At 43.5% G+C, this 17,301-nt stretch overlaps 1 protein-coding gene across 3 annotated transcripts in view; it reads left to right on the top strand.

The window, feature by feature from the left end:
* LOC118742341 (rho GTPase-activating protein conundrum) overlaps positions 1–17,301 on the top strand; it is a 194,057-nt gene that overhangs the window by 82,632 nt on the left and 94,124 nt on the right. The window contains exon 1 of one of the 3 annotated variants that reach the window (XM_036474341.1): positions 1,574–1,588. The exons of the other annotated variants lie outside the window; for them this stretch is intronic. The gene's annotated coding sequence lies outside the window, so the exon portion shown is untranslated. Of the gene's footprint in view, positions 1–1,573; positions 1,589–17,301 lie in introns of those variants that run through there. 3 annotated transcript variants of the gene reach the window in all.

The following is a 17,301-nucleotide window of genomic DNA, read 5'->3' as shown; positions in this document are numbered from 1 at the left end:
TCGTACAAGTTCAGGCACCTGTATTGACCATGTTTTTTGTCGTTTTAGAACTATACCACATAGCTATTGCAACAGTTTGAATTTGGATTTGCAAGTTACCGATCATACGATGACAGGTATCAGATCAAAGATTTAGGTACGATTATAAGCAAAATAAACAAGTAAGAAAGTCCAAGTTCGGGTGGAGCCGAACATTAAATACCCGGCGCAAGTGTTAAATATATGTTTTTTCACCTTTCCGAAAGCTACTGCTAGATGGTAAGCCGGGGTGTATCAATTTTGTGTAAATTACCGTCCTTAAATTTCGAAATATTGCAGTTTCAAGCATTTCTGAAATTTACCGTTATATGAAAAGCGGCCGTAATTTTAGTCCGATTTCAATAATTTTCAACGTTTTGCTTTTATGTGGCAAGCACAATAAAAATACCGAGTTTGGTACAAATTGGTAGAACGGTTACCGATATACATATATGTGATCATAAGTGGGCGGTGCCACGCCCATTTTCCAAAATTTTACCATAAACGTATTTATTGGTAAAGAATTGTCGCAAGCATCAATTTTGAATTAATTAGTTTTAATATTTACTGATTTATCGAAGATTTTGTATATCTCTAAATTACCGTTATTGGGATGTTGGCGTGGTCGTCCGATTTCAAAAAATTTCGGCCATTTGGTACATTGTACCAAGGCCAATAACTGTGCCTGTTCGGAAGAAATTGGTGCAGCGGTTACCAAGATATACACATGTAACCATAAGTGGGCGTGGCTACGGCCATTTTCCAAAAGTTTATAATATTCTTATTTTTCGTCTGAAAATTATTGTAAATATCAATTTTGAGTGAATTATCTTCTGTAGTTACTAAAATATCGCAGTTTTCGTATTTCGGGAAATTACCGTTATATGGGAAGTGGGCGTGGTTACAGTCCGATTTCGCCCATTTTCAATACCAACCTACCTTGGATTAACGGAAACCTATGCACCAAATTTCGTTGAGATATCTAAATTTTTGCTCGAGTTATCGTGTACACGGACGGACGGACAGACGGACGGACAGACGGACATGGCTTAATCGATTTCTCTATTCATTTTGAGCATTTATGTATACATATGTCTATATCTATCTCGATTCGTTTTGGCTGTTACAAACAACCGTTATGTGAACAAAATTAATATACCCTTGTGCACAAATGCGCTCGGGTATAAAAACCGTGTAGGCGGTTAGTTAAAGCTTAACTTACCGGAAGAAAATTAAGAGCCTTACGGAAATTGAGAGCGGTGAGAGAATCAGGCTTGCCAGACTCTCGTTTTTGTATTTCTTAAAAATAAATGAAAGCAAACATTTTTGTTTGCATGATTTTTTTTTACGTGATATTTCCGCTCTTGGGTTAAGTTGACGTGTTGAGTAATCATTGATCATTTCTTACGGTAAGTTAAATTATGTTAAGTTTAGACTAACTGAGCTTTTAACAATTTCATTGTTATACGCTCGTATACACTTGATTTTCGATTTCTTTGTTAATTTCCCTTTTTTCTTTTTTGTTTCAGGTAAGTGTGGAGAAAACATAGCTTACACGACATTCAAATTAGTAAGTAAGTTTTAAATATTAGTACAAATTTTGTGCATGATTTTATCTATACATACTCTAAACACATTTAAGTTTTAATTGTCACTGATGTAGCCATGTAGGGCGTAGCATAGTAGACCCTGCAGGGAAACCGCGAACTAGTGAATAAAATTTCTAGTTCCGTACTAAAGTTGTATAGCAAAAAACAAACCAGTCCGATAGTAACTAGATCCCCACCAGTTCAAAATCAGCAAAATATGGTTCTTAAAAAAAAAACTATTTTATGTCACTTTTTTCATTAGAAATCTGTATCTAAGGTGACGAATTTAGAACTGGTTTGGAACTGGCATGCAGAACGAACTAGATCTTACCTGTCGGATTTAGAACTAGTTCGGAACTATCGAAAAAGGGATGCAGCGGGGGTGGTTTATTTTAGATAGATATGGGTTTGGCGGCTTTTTTGTTCAAATACGCTTTCGTTATGCACTTCGCAGATGCTTTTCATATCTCTCTGAAGTTGGCAGGGCAACTTTCTCTCAAAACAAAAATTACTATCGCATAATTTGCCGTTAATTATCCGTAAATTATCTGTGAAAAGAATAATTTTGCCGCGGACATATTTAAAAAAAAAAGTGCGCAAACATTAGCTGTCGGAGGCGAACACATAACTGTACGTTTACAAATATATGTACATACATATGCGCTTGGAGAAGAGACAACGTTAATTCTTCGCAATATGACGCTATGCGAGAGAGAGATAATTTTTGCGTCGCTGATCAGGACTGCCAATTCGGATGAAAGCGTGCCATTGTTGTGTTCGACCGAATGTTCGATTTCGGTTTTGCTTTGACGGTTAACCGACAATATATTCATGTTCGTGTAAATGTTGGGCTTCCGCGAAAAAATAGACCGTAGATTTTGGCTTCCACGGCAAGATTATTCTTTTCACGGATAAACAACGGATAATTTACGGTAAATTATCAGATAGTTAGTTTGGGTTTAGCTGGTTTCCTTAATTGGTTTTCAGACTTCCGTGGAAGTTAGCAGGGCACTCGCTATTTTTTAAAATATATCTCTCTCGTCTGTCGATTTTAGAACTGGTTCGGAACTATAGAACTTAGGACTACATCTTTTCAGTAAAAGTCAGATGTGTTCCAGAAAACCGCAAATTTATTTCAGATATTCAATATGCCTTTCAGAAAAACACAATCCCTTTTCAGAAGAGTTCAATTTTATTTCAGAAAACCACAAATGTGTTTCAGGAAAACCCAAATGTATTTCAGAAAAACTAAAATGTATTTCAGAAAAACAAATTTATGTATTTCCCAAATCCATAAATGTATTTCGGAAACCCATAAATGCACATGATATGCATGGAGATAATATATGTAATAAATTTATTAATATGGAATTAAGGGATAATTGCACGATTCGCATGATGGACATGCGCCGAAAAACAGTTGTGCGTTTGCTTCCATGTGGACATTTATTGCATGCAAAATGTTGTGTGGAGTGGTCAAAAAGCGTTTGCAGTACTTGGAAGACTTACAGCCTTATTATGTATCACGAACGATAGGCAACACGAACGATACGTCTTCAGGGGATTGCTTCGAAAATTAGTCCTGCGGCATCATTCTACATAGCCCGTCTAAACGAAACCCAGACGATTGTAACGCAATCGATGAAACGCAAAACGAAGACGTCCGTTAAAAAAGAATAAATCGCAATCAAAGACGTTGCCGTCTGCAGACGAATCGTTCGTGTTGCGTATCGTTCGTGATACATCATAAGGCAGTTAATACACCACGCGAAAGAAACCATTGCTACTGCGGATTGTGCTCGCGCTTGTGGTCGTTGTTTATATAATGCTCAGTTTGGAAAGCGATGGGGATACAAAATTTGGGGACATATTTTTCTGAAATACATTTAAATTTTTCTGATATACATTTTCGCTTTTCTGCAAAACATTCGGGTTTTTCCTGAAATACATTTATGATTTTCTGAAACTAAATGGAGCTTTTCCGAAATAGGTTTGTGTTTGAAATACATATGCGGTAATCTGAAACACATTTGAGTTTTTCTGAAACCCATATGCGCTTTCTGGAAAAAAAAAAATTAGTTATTCTGAAACACATTTGCGCTTCTCTGGAATACAGTTGGAAAAGGTGTATTTCGGAACTATCGAAAAAGGGATGCAGCGGGGGGCAATTGACACTTCCTAGGACATCGCCATGTTAAATTCGCCAGTTCTTTGCATGCAAAAGAGATTTATCGCGAACCAGTACTGGGTCTAAAAGTAATAGATGAGCAACACTTCAGAACCAGTGATTTTCCCCACAAGGAGATACATGCATAGTACGTACATACATACATACATACGTATGTACGTTTTGATGAACTTGTAATAAATGCTTGCAAAGCAAAAGAAAGTGGAACCGTCGATGAGTGTTCTTCCAGTATTACACGACACGACGGCCGCTGTGGTGTAGTGGTAAGCAGTGCGCGCTTCCACTCCGCAACGCCTGGGTTCAAGCCCTGGTCAAAGCAACATCGCAAAAAAATATAGAAAAAAGGTTTTTTCTTAACAGCGGTCGTCCCTCGGCAGGCAATGGCAAACCTCCGAGTGTATTTCTGCCATGAAAAACAGCTTCTCATAAAGATACAATCGCCGTTCGGAGTCGGCGTAAAACTGTAGGTCCCTCCGCTTTGTGTGACAACTTCAAGGCGCACGCCACAAATCTGAGGAGAAACTCGGCCAAACACTAACATATGTGTAAGCGCCAATCTATTATTATTATTATTATATTACACGACATTCATTTGTATATATGTGTGCATATATTGTAATGACCTTAAATAATCGTTTTGCTCATTTGATAGTTTTCATACCTGACTCTTAAACTCAAAATGTCGTATCTGAAATGTAAACAGAAAAGAGTTACGCTTTTTAACCTTTTAATAATTGTGGCTATCACTCAATATTTTCCCACTTACGGTTATGCTATCGATAGCCTAAGTTAGCGATCTATTAAAATAAAATAAAATTAAATTAAATAAAGCAAAGTTAAAAAATTTAAATTAAATAAATTAATATAGAATACAAAATACAATAAAACAAAATAAAATAAGATAAAACCAAATAAAACAAATTTTTGTTTTGTATTTTGGGCATTTGATCAAGTATTTTTCTTGCGCAGGAACTTACTTGATCAAATAGTGCATTTTAGGCTATTTGAATAATAATTCAATAAATTGATCGTCAACTCATCGTCGAAAGAAATTTTATTGAAATGAAACGACATGAAAGTCCATATGTCCACTTGTATGTAGGGTTGCGAAATCGACAGAAAAACATCGATATTTTCGATGCGAAATATATGAGTTTAAAAAAATCGATGTCCTCATACTTTTCATTAACTCTTGTGTCTTTGCTTGGCACTTTGTACAATGGAAACAGCACCGTCTCTATTTGTGCATAATAAATACAGGTTAAATATTTGATTTGAACATTAGCTCTTAAAAATAATCCTTGCACTTTAATTGCTCATCTGTAATTTTATAATGTTAAAAATAGTTCCCAACGTTTCAATGTTAAGAACATCGACAAAAATAACATCGATGCAAAATGGATGTTTTTTGCCGATACATCGATATATCGTTAGCATTCCTACTTGTATGCATGTGCACACAAACTTTTCCCAGCGATATAATTTTGAAAAACTGCAAACTTGCCAGAAATATAAACTAGTGAGGTTTAAAAAATGAAAATGCCAAAAGCACACAATACAAACGAGTTTTTACAGCGTAGTTTGGAATGTATATACAAATACCTATAGTAGGTATATATGTAAATATGTATGTAGTACATACATACATATATCAAAAAACGACATAATCGGTATATTTAATTATAGCTTTTTTTTCTCGAAATAATGTTGCATTTATTCTGCCCTTCGCCAGGGCTGTCAAGTTTTTGCGTGCTCTATCGCTAAAATGTTGCACTCTGATAATGTTGCCATATAAGAGGTGATATTTTTTTTCGAGAAAAGAAAACCGCTTTTAGTTTATTGAAGCTTGAGTTTTAGAGACCTGTCGCGACGTTAGGTGAAGTGCGAAGAAGGTGAGGTGAGCGGTAAAAAACTTGTTTTTCAAAATGCTTACCTTTGCTGCTTATGGTACGAAAGACAGGCGGCGGTGGCTGATTGCTGATGGCTGTTGGCTAAAAGTGGTTGATGAATCATCAGTGCTCAATGGCTGATTGTGTGATAGACCATTGACAGACTTGTTTTGTAGCTGATTTGGATAGTTTAAATTTCAAGTTCGGTGAAACTTGTTAAAGGATTTGCTTTGTTTACGTTTTCTTTTTGTTAGTAAGTAGTTTTTGAATGAATTAACAAGTTCTTTCGCTCTGCTATTAGAAAAAAGATTTTGTGGTAAGTGATATTATCATAAAAAAAAATGGTTTCAGGGTTTTTGGTGGACGTTGCAATATTTAGATTCATTAAGTATTTGAATTATTTTTATACGACCTTTTTTTTATCCGATAGAAGAGACCATTGAAAGACATTCCCACGACAGCCGGTTCTACGAACCGGAATGACTCGGGTTTTACCCGACCAAGGGCTGTTGTTTCGGCGATCTAACCCCGTTTAGATCGGAGAAATCCATCAAACGTTGCTCGATCCTAGGGCTACACCTTCTCCGCACCCTTCTGCTCAGGGCTGGCATAGAGTCAAACCCAGGGCCAGAAATCTACACCTGCTGCGTATGCCAGAGACGACTGCATACAAACTCCACCTCGGTCAGGTGCATTGCCTGTGACGGGTGGAGTCACCTCCGTAACTGCTCGGACCTGCGTACGCACCGGCAATGGACCACGTCGTTCGTGGCCCCATGCTGTGCGAACCGGACCGCCTCCACGGCAAACCACCACCCGCCTGGGCAGCACACAATCAACACACCCACACCCCAACACAACATAACAATAGACACACAAACAAACACAATAGCACCCACATACCGCCGCCGGCAACTCCTAGTCCCTCCGACAATCTGCTCTGTTTGTCAGTCCAGAATATACCGTAACGTGACAGCAGTCAAGTGCAACTCTTGCCTCGGCTGGTGCCATTTTACGGCGTGCTCAGGACTTCGCAACACACGAGATTGGACGAGTGACTATGTGGGCCCCTGCTGTGCTGCCCCGTCGCATCCCTCCCCCGCGACGCCACCAACCACCACCACAAGGCAGCACCCCCTCTTGCAGCACGTACAGCAGGGGGCCGTCATGCAATACAACTCTTTAACACCGCACATCACAATCGGTCTCCCAAGGCACACAACGGTGATACAATTTAACTGTAACGGACTCCAGAGCAAGATCGAGGAGATAACTGTCTTCATGGGAAGGCATGGAATGTTAATAGCTGCGGTCCAAGAGACGAAGTTGCACGGCAATTCAACCCTGTTGAATTGCGCCGGATACAACGTGCACCGTCGAGATCGCGAGCGAGATAATGGTGGAGGTTTAGCGTTCATCACGCACCACACCTTGCAATATCGTCTCATTGAAGCAGACATCGACCGCAGGGATAGCATCCTAGAATGTCAGGGTATTGCTATCCGGTCAGGCGATGTTGAGCTCGAAATATTTAACGTATACATACCCCCTGTCACCAGTTGCCCGGCAGGAATCACCCTGAAACATGTGCGCTACTCAGAGGTGAAAACCGTATGGTAGTTGGTGACTTTAACGCGCACCACGATCTCTGGCACTAAAGCCTGTCAAATGATCGTAGGGGAATACATCTGGCTGAGCAGATAGACGATTCGACATTCTGCACAATGAACGACGACGCACCCACCAGGATTATGGGCAGCTGCTGCAGCTCGCCAGATCTAACAATTGTCAGCGCTGGTCTGATAAACAGCGTATCATGGCGACCTATCTGACCATCTGCCCACTGTCATCTCGATTGATAAACCTGCCGACTTTGCTTCCGTGGATCACCGGACTTATGTCAACTTTTCCAAAGCTGACTGGAAAGACTTCACGGATGTTACTGAGGGCGCCTTCACTGCACTACCCATACCAACCGACGTTCATGTAGGTGAACGTAAGTTCCGCAGGGTTGTCACCGCTGCTGCGGCTCGCTTCATCCCAGCAGGATGTATTAAGGCTCCACGTCCGAATTTTTCTGCCGAAGCGGCTGTTCTAGCTGATGAGCGCGACAACCTTCGTCAGGCCGATCCCGGAAATCCCCGTATTAGGGATCTCAATTTGGAGATTCTGCAACTTGTGAACGTACATAAGCGGAAGAAATGGGAAGAGCATCTGAAGACCTGCAACTTCGCCTCTGGCGTGAGTAAGCTTTGGTCAACCGTGAGGTCGTTGTCCAACCCGACGAAGCGCGACGACAGAGTCGAGATAGACCTTGGTGACCACTCTTCGTCGGACCCGGAGAGATGCGCGAGCTATTTTAGTCGGCAGTTCATTCTGCATCCTCCGGTGGATAAAGCCAAACGTCGAGTGACCAGAAGGCTGCACAAAATGCCAAAACCTAGTGCGCCTCTTGTTTTCACCAGCGGTGAGGTAAGGGTAGCCATCGGGAAGGCAAAAGCCTCCAAAGCCATTGGACCCTACGGAATATGCATGTTGATGCTAAAAATTTGGGTCCTGCGGGAGTAGCGTACCGAACGGAGGTCCTCAACCTGTCAATGGCCACTCTCGCCATTCCAGACATCTGGAAAATGGGGAGAGTGGTCCCAATGCTCAAACCGGGGAAACCAGCCAACAAAGGAGAGTCTTATCGCCCGATAACTCTCCTTTCCGCGGTAGCGAAGACACTCGAGGCCCTGCTGCTCTCGTACTTCACGAACCACCGGACCCCAACGAAGCATCAACATGGGCTCCGTAAAGTGCATAGTACAACAACAACACTTAACGCCATAAACACTCAGATAACTCGTGGCCTAAACCGAAACCGCCCCTGTGAGAGAACAATTCTAGTAGCGTTGGACCTGTCCAAGGCGTTCGACACTGTCAGTCATTTAATGCTACTAGAAGATATAGAGGTCTCCTAACTCCCACAGGGACTCAAACGGTGGTGGGCGAATTACCTGAGTGGTAATCTTCAGAGACAAAACTAGCAAGCCACGTAAAATTAAACAGGGGGTACCACAGGGTGGTGTCCTGTCCCCGCTACTGTTTAATTATTACATATCAAAGCTTCCTCAGCCACCAGAGGGTGTTAATATAGTCTCGTATGCTGACGATTGTTCGATCATGGCGTTTGGGAATGGAATTGATGACTTGTTCTCAAAAGTAAACGGTTACCTCTCCGAACTTTCTCGCTTTGTCACTGCAAGGAGCCTCGCCCTATCCCCTGCGAAATCCTCGGCAACCCTTTTCACTACCTGGACGAAGGAGGTCAGACTACCACTGGGTATTCACGTCGATGACGTAACAATACCGACGGTGAATAACCCAAAACTCCTCGGAGTCACCTTCGGCAGTCTGCTCTCCTTCTCGGCGCATACAACCGCAATTGTCAACAAAGTACAGAGCCGCAACAATGTCCTCAAGTCGCTGGCCGGCAGCACTTGGGGCAAAGATAAAGAAACGTTGTTGGCAACATACAAGGCAATTGGCCGGCCAGTTCTGAAGTACGCAGCGCCCGTATGGTCGGGGACCAGCAGCACGCAGTGGATGAAGCTACAGACCTGCCAAAACACGGCATTACGAACTGCGACAGGATGCCTCCTGATGACGCCTCAACACCACCTTCACGACGAGGCCCAGATGCTCGCAGTAAAGGAGCATAACATAATGCTCTGCAAGCAGTTCCTCGGTGGGAGCCACAGACGTGGCCATCCCAGCGGGCAACTGCTCGCGGAAGAGCCCTCGCCACGGCACGTCAGGAGGCATCTTTACGAACTGACAGACGAAGTCCAGAGGTATATTAAACAACCTCTGGACCCGCCAACCTACCGACAGGCCCTGAACAGCATTCACAGGGAATCAGTCTCAAGTTATGTAGACTCCCGCCCTGTGAATGCCATTCTAGGCACACAACCACCGGACGTGGACGGAACAGAACTTTGTCTGCCTCGGGAGACCCGCACTACAATAGCCCAACTTCGCTCTGGCTATTGCAGCAGGCTCAACAGCTACCTGAGCAGAATCAACGAGTATGTGCCCAACCAATGCCCGGCATGTGGAGAGTCGCCACATGACTCCCGGCACCTCTTCACATGCCCTGAGAATCCCACTCAGCTAACGCCCCTGTCCCTATGGACAGCCCCTCTGGAAGTAGCACACTTCCTGGGCCTCCCCCTAGCTGAAATAGACGACAACGTTGATGGATGAACCGCCCCGAACGGGGCTTAGTAGCCGCTACAACAACAACAACCATTGAAAGAACCAAAAAGATTTTGTTTTTATTTGACAACTGTCTCTATATAAGTCATTCTTATCTTAAGATACATACGTACGTACAGAACAGACGTGTGCACTGGACATTTTGTAACCGGAAAACGTTATTATTAAAAGTTGATACCACTCCTTGTTATCGAAATTCTAAGTACATTGTAGATAATAACGTCAAAACTTTCAGAAATTCAGCTGGGATTTTTTTTTAGAAATTCTGTTGCATATTTCATGCTGCACTGTCTTGTTACCAGTTTATAAGGCAATTGAGGAATTTGTTGATCTACTCCTGTTTTAAATGAACAACTTTAATCACGTTTAGCGGCTTTATACTCAATAGGATATAAGCGTATTAGCTCAGAAAATGAAAGGTTTCCTTCTGTAACAAGTCGATGTACCGTAGAATGTTTAACGGATTTTGAAGAATCCGGTTCTATTATAAACGAAAGGAGAATCTTTCAACATCGTTCTTATTTAATTTTTCCAATTAACCTCTCAATAAAGATTTTATTTTTTTTATTCCGAGAGAAATGGTAAACTTGGCGGAGTTTTAATAAAATTTTAAATTTTCGAAACATTTCTTTGTTTTTTTGACAACTAACAAACCAACGGCTTTGAAATTTTTTATTTGTTTGGTTATGCTTCCAATATTTGCTCGACTGTGAGCTTTCAAACTTAGCATATGTTTCAGCAAGCTTTAGTTATTTTCGCGCTTTTTTGCAGTACAAAGATTGTTTATAGAAAAAATGTAGTTTTCTATCTTTTGGATTAGCGGTTTAATTGAAATTATTAGGTTAGGTTAGGTTAAACGGGCAGCTCTGAAAAGAAGAGTTTACTCGGAGGCCGCAGAGGCCCATTGTGATGCCCATGGGGGTTACCCCAAGCCTATCCCTGCATGTCTTCGAACCATTTTGATTTTCTAGCGAATCCTAGCAGTCCTTCCAGAGGAGCTTTCTCCAAGATATCCAGATTCTCGAAGAAATGGTCCCCAAGAAACTTGAGGCGTTTTCCTCGAAGTGCTGGACACTCGCAAAGGAAGTGCTGGACGGATTCTAACTCCTCCTCATCCCTGCAGCTTCTACAGAAATCATTATGCGGGGCTCCGAACCTGGCGGCCATGTGGCCAATTGTCCAGTGTCCCGTTAGTATTCCCGTGAGAAGCCTGACGTTTGACTTTGAAAGCCTTAATAGACTGTTTGTTCTTCGTTCATCGAGCCGTGGCCAGAGTGATCGCGATACCCTGCAGGTGTGAAGGTTTACCCACCTACTATTGGTAGCTGCCCTGGTCAGTCTCTCGACTTCTGAAGACATAAATCGCAGGGGGGTTTCACGATTTGGGTCGCTTCCCCGAGCCCCATCTCAGATCCCTTCCTAGCACATTCGTCCGCTTCCTCATTTCCCGGGACACCACAATGTCCCGGTACCCAGTAAAGATTGATTATGTGTTGCTGTAGAGCTTGTAGGGATCTTCGGCATTCTTTAACGCATAACGAGTTAGTCGTTGCCGACCCTAAGGCTTTGATAGCCGCCTGACTGTCAACAACGAAGGCAAGTTTAGATGGAGCTAACTCAATCATGTCCACCAACCTTGCCGCCATATGGATTGCAATCCAGACCCTGTTCCGATAACCATTTTGGAGCCGTCCGTGAGGATGGGTATTTCGTCATCGCTGAGAGCAATATTAAATTCCCAGTCACTTCTGTCAGGAAATGGATATCGAAGTTTCGATTGAAGTCAATTTCCGTGACCTGATGGTCACAGCGGCTGTATTCCACCCCCACTCTCACGAGGATTGTGGCGTGACCTTTGCAAGTTGTTCGCAGCCTGTTAGACGCTCTGAGTCGTAGAGCGCTTTTAGCTACGATACTTTTAACATATAGGTCTATAGGTGGAATATCCAGCAGGGTCTCTAGAGATGCCTGGGGCGTTGAATAAATCGCTCCCGTTATGCATAAGCATGCTTGTCGTTGCACCTTTTGCAAGTTGAGTAGATGGGATTTGGTGTCAACCGCATGACACCATACCAGCGCGCCATAGGGGAGGATAGGTTTAACTACCGCCGTATAAATCCAATGTATTATCTGCGGTCGCAGACCCCAGTCTTTTCCAATAGTAGCTTTGCAGGAGTAGAGCGCGTTGAGCGCCTTCTTTCTCCGCTCTTCGGTGTTCCTTTTCCAGGAAAGCTTAGAGTCGAGAATAACCCCGCAAAACTTTGCTTCTTTTGACAATTTGAGATTTGCTCCATTGAGGGACGGAGGTCGGAAATTGTCTATTTTATATCGCTTGGTGAAGAGAACAAGTTCGGTTTTAGTGGGATTAACGCCTAGGCCGTTTCTTTCTGCCCACCCTGACAGCTCGTTAATTGCAGATTGTAGAATCTCGCTGACCGTGGAGATGAATTTTCCCACGACCAGAATGACTTAAGTCATCAAGCAGGAATTCGTTTAGCACGAGGTTCCACAGTAGGAGGGATAGCACCCCCCTTGAGGTGTGCTCCGTGTGGCTGTTTTCCTTACTTCTGATATTCCCAAGGAGCCATTGATGTTTCTGGTGCTCAACATATTGTCGATCCAGAGAGTGATCAATGGGTCCAGTCCTACAGCCACCATGGAGTGGTGTATGGATGCCAAATTAACATTGTTAAAGGCGCCCTCCACGTCCAGGAAGGCTACCAGCGCATATTCCTTGTGATTCAGTGCTTGTTCTATACTCCCAACAACCTTGTGCAGGGCTGTTTCAACCGACCTACCTTTACGGTAGGCATGCTGAGCCTCGCTGAAGTTCCCATGAGTAAGGCGTTGCGTGATCTGCAGACTCAGAAGCCTCTCCATTATTTTGAGAAGAAATGATGAGAGGCTGATGGGCCTAAAATATTTTGTAGTGGTGTGGCCCGCTTTTCCTGCTTTGGGAATGAAGACCACTCTTACCTCCCTCCATGACTTTAGGAATTAGCCTAGGAGGAGACTCGCCCTATAGATTTTCGTTAGCCAGGGGGTTACCGTGGAGCTTGTTCGTTGTAGCATGGCTGGAAAGATCCCATCCGGTCCCGGAGATTTGTAGGGTTGGATGGAGGATCTGATAGTCCAAGCTACTTTGTCTGTAGTGATGATTTCGTCCACTGGACCGCCTTGCCTGTGGGTACTAGGGTGTTCTGTCACAAGAGTTCCTGTGTCCCCTGCGTCACCGCAGCCAGGGAAGTGGACGTCCATAAGGGTTTCCAGTGTTGCAAGGCTGCTTTCGGTGTGCGCTCCTCCTGGCTTTTTAAGAAAACCGGAAGGAGCCGTGTTTTTCGAGAGGCACCTTCTTAGTAGCGCGGCATCAGTAGTCGTTTCGAGGTCCTCGCAAAACTTGGACCACGAAATCTTCTTTGCTTTCTTTATCTCTTTCTTGAACGCATTGAAGTTGCGACGATATTCGACCCAGTCCTCCGCGTTCTTAGTGAACTTCGCTTTGTTGAAAGCTTTCCTAGCTGCTATCCTGAGCCGCCTTAAATCGGCCGTCCACCACCTTGGGTGTCGCTTAGAAGGTTTGCTCTCGGGACAGGTTGTTTTGTAACATTCATTGAGAGACTTCGTTAGACAGAGGACCGCTCCCTCCAGTTGGTCCGCTGAAATTGGCTCCACCGTGTACGGTGGACTTGCTCCAGACACCAACTGGCTGAATTTGTTCTAATTTGTTCTACGAGGATTTCGATAGGGTTTTAGTGTCGGTCTACTTAGGTTAATGGAGAATACGATGCGACAATGATCATAAAAAGAGCATTTTGTCGAGGCGTGCCAGCCGTCAACCCTAACATTGTTCGAGTTAGTTACAAGAGCTATATCGATAACCTCCTCCCTTATTCTGTAAGTTTTGTGGATAATAAATAACTAAAGAGTGACTCACCTCTATCGTTGATGTTTGAGCTGTTCCACGCCGTGTGGTGAGCGTTGGCGTCACAGCCAGCCACCATATTTATCCTTCGTTGCTCCGCCCAGGCGGTGAGTTTCCTGAAGGATATTGACGGGGGATCGGGTACATCGTATGGCATGTATAAGGATGCGAGGATGAGGACGGGTGCTCCCCTCTGCTCCAACATTGCCACTGTCATGTCGGAATCGCTAAATTGGGGAAGAAAGAGAATATTAGTGCTTTTCTTAACCAGAATACAGCTTCTAATTTTACCTTCGGTCTGTGGGGTGAGAAGTAGAAAGTCGCACTGTCGTACGGGTTGGCATCTCTGAGAGCGGAACAACTTCTAGTCGTGCGTTGGCCCAAAGTTCATCTTGGTTGCGGACGCAGTTTGTTAGGAAGTCTAACGACTCCTTGTTACCGCATCCAACAACTTTGACTCCCTTCTGCCACTTGGCTCCATCAAACATACCAATGTTGTTGTTTTTGGTACGCTGGATTTCGCCAAGTAGTGCCCTCATAATCTTTTCTTCCAGGAGCAACCATTTTTCCGTCGGAATCTTTCCTTCCGGGTGATTCCGGTCTATGATTGCTACCTGGAGCTCTGGTGCTGAGCATAAGGTCGATGAAGTTTTCACCCGCTTCTGTTCAGGCTGTGTCTTCTTGTCGCCAGACAGATGTCCCTTCGGAGTGCGTGCAACCGGTTCCTTACCACCGGAGGCAATAGTAGCTGTCGACGTCGAGGCCTCTCCCCGCCCAGCCGTGGGAACACTTGCCTCGCGGTCTTCGGCACCTTGGGCGTCAGTGATTGCGACGGCTTGTTGTTTCCAACAGCGGACAGGGGAGCAGCTTTCTTCGTCGGCAGACTGCTACCACCCTCAGAGGGAGGTTTGGTTACAGAGTCCCTTTTTTCGGAGTTGGTGGCTTTTCCAGAGACCGCGGCCGCACTTCCGGAAGCATTCGAGACTTTCTCCTCGCGGAGTCGCTCATACTTCCGGACAATGTAGGCATGCTTCTTTTGAAGAGCCTTGTCCCTTAGCGTTAGAGTGGCGGGGTCTCGCTCTCGCAGTTTCGCGAGGAATCGACGAGAGCCTTTGTACCCCATCTTTCTCTTCCGCTCTTTGTCCTTCTCCTTGTCGGACTTGGCATTGCCTTGAGGCTCCTTAGCTTCTTCGGTTGCAGCCGGTCTCTCAGAATCATCGGACCCCAGACTGAGCTGGCTCAGTGCAAGGGAATCCGCCCAGTCGCGGTCCTCTTCATCTGAGGAGTCTAGCAGTGAGTGGATTTGAAGATCATGGGAGCCCGACTCGTCACTTTCGGATTGGCACCTCTGTTGCCTTGGCAATGTTTTTGCCTCAGTAGCTCGCCTATCATCCAAGCCCGGGGCAGACACCTGGATGATAGGGTCAACAGTAGCATTTCGATCGCTGGGGCCTGTTGTCACCACTCCAACGATAGGGTCTCCGGGGATTTTAGAACCCTCCTTTGCCGGATACTGAGGGCCGGGCTGAGTAGACATTCCGGGGGGGACGCTTCTGGATTTGTCGGTGCGTTTTCAAACGCGAAGATTGGGTTCCCGTTCGTAGTGGTCCACCCGTCATCACGTTCTGGTCGTCCTGAGCGTTAGTCGATGCACGTCACGTACAGTCCGGGTCCAGTCCTCACTACGGGAGCTCAGCCTTGAGCGAGGATATACCGCCTCGCACCGGTCGACAGAGCCTCGTTAGCGATAACAGGGACCACCAAGCCTTGACGGGCAGTGGGTGAGGTTGTCGTTTGGGAAGGATAGGTTATAGATTCACTTCACTCCCCCATTAGATCCCCAAATTATTAGATATGTGTTAAATAAAAAAATATGTTTGTGACCTGCGCTTATATGTATGGTTCAGTGTTTAGTAGTGGTACAAAATGCCCTTTGTGTTTTAGCAAGTGTAACCCAATCTTCTGTGGAATAAAAGCTGGGTGGATTTGACAGGATTCCCCCAAGTATTTGGTTCGCTTTTTAGTATGATCTATTGTCTATGTCAAGTTGAAGAATTAGCGGCAGGTTTGTGCATTTCTTTGCGTTTTTAGGTACAATGTCGGAGTCAAAACGCACCCTTTTTTAATTTGGCACACTTCCAACAAAATAATTGTTGGCTGTCGAAATACAAAAATATACAAAAAATATTATGCCTAAAAATTGGTATTTTTTCAAAGTTATTAGCAAGGCGCCACCAGATTGGCCATTCCTCCCACTGTGCTAGAGGTTTACGCCGGCAGGCTTTGCGGCGGCGGCGTGGTCAACTTCAAAAAGAATCGGCGGCGACGCCGGCGCGCCTGGAAACGCCGGCGCTAATGCCCATAAGGTAGATTCCAAAGAGTCATGAGGCTACTAATCTTATCATGTCATCAGATTATAATTTTATTTAATTCATTCATTGAGTTAGTTTTAAAATTAAACTACGTTACTTCTTACTTGAATTTAAATATTGAGTGTCTGCCGCTGATGGATGGGCGAACAGAAGAAAGTCTATATGATTTTTGTTTTTGGAAATTTCAATCCCCTACCGCCTAATTTGATTCGTTTTTATGAGAAATATTATTGCCTATTTTTAAAGATTTTTTAAAGGTCATTTAGAGGTCGCGACCTATCGATTTAGGTCAGAAAATACGATTTTGTGGATTTATGAGTTTTTGAATGACTATTTTTGTTTGGATTTCAAAGAGCGAATATGATCTGAGAAGAAAATATATACGCCTTTAAAATGGTGTACAATAATCAATTGTGGGACTTGGCTTGCTGGGATTTTTTATCGGGTAAAATGAAAAAAAAAACCATATTTCTCTTAATTTTTTAAATTTTGACCATCAATAATTTCCACAATTTCAAAATATGTAGTACAAACGTACAAAAAAAAAACGATTTTCGATGAAGAAATAAAAAAATTTTAAAAAGTCAAGTTATTGGGGTAATTGATGTCGTATCATTAAATTTTTGCAATAAGCTTATCAACCGTTATGTTAAATTACGGAGTTCTTACGCTCTTTTGCGCGTTATATATTGAAAACAAGGTTGGTCTACTTTTTTCCAAAAGTTCAACCCATCAACTCCCACCAGACCTACTGTTTGAAAAATGGCTTATAAATGGTTAAAATTTCCACTAAAATACTAAGTGCCAAATTTTTCTAAGGAAAAAGGGGGACTTAACCCTGTGTAGAAAACGTTGCGATGCGCGGGAGCAAAACCTTCCAGGGGTTTGACCACCACTTAGAAGTACTAATGTAATTTTCTAACAGCCACCTAGTTCTTTATACGTCAGTGGGACCCCAAAATAAAGTAACTTACGAATGTTAGCAAAAAAAGGGTTTTTTTTATTAAAATTCTGTTTGAAATATAAAAAAAAACAGGAAAATAAACTAGTCTTGGCTTTTTCT

The sequence above is a fragment of the Rhagoletis pomonella genome, unplaced genomic scaffold (genome assembly GCF_013731165.1).
Source record: "Rhagoletis pomonella isolate Grant_MI unplaced genomic scaffold, Rhpom_1.0 Rhpom_scaffold_00007, whole genome shotgun sequence".
In the NCBI taxonomy this organism is placed as follows: Eukaryota; Metazoa; Arthropoda; class Insecta; order Diptera; family Tephritidae; genus Rhagoletis; species Rhagoletis pomonella.
Note: the sequence above shows the minus strand (reverse complement) of the source record. Positions and strands in the feature narration are given on the sequence as shown.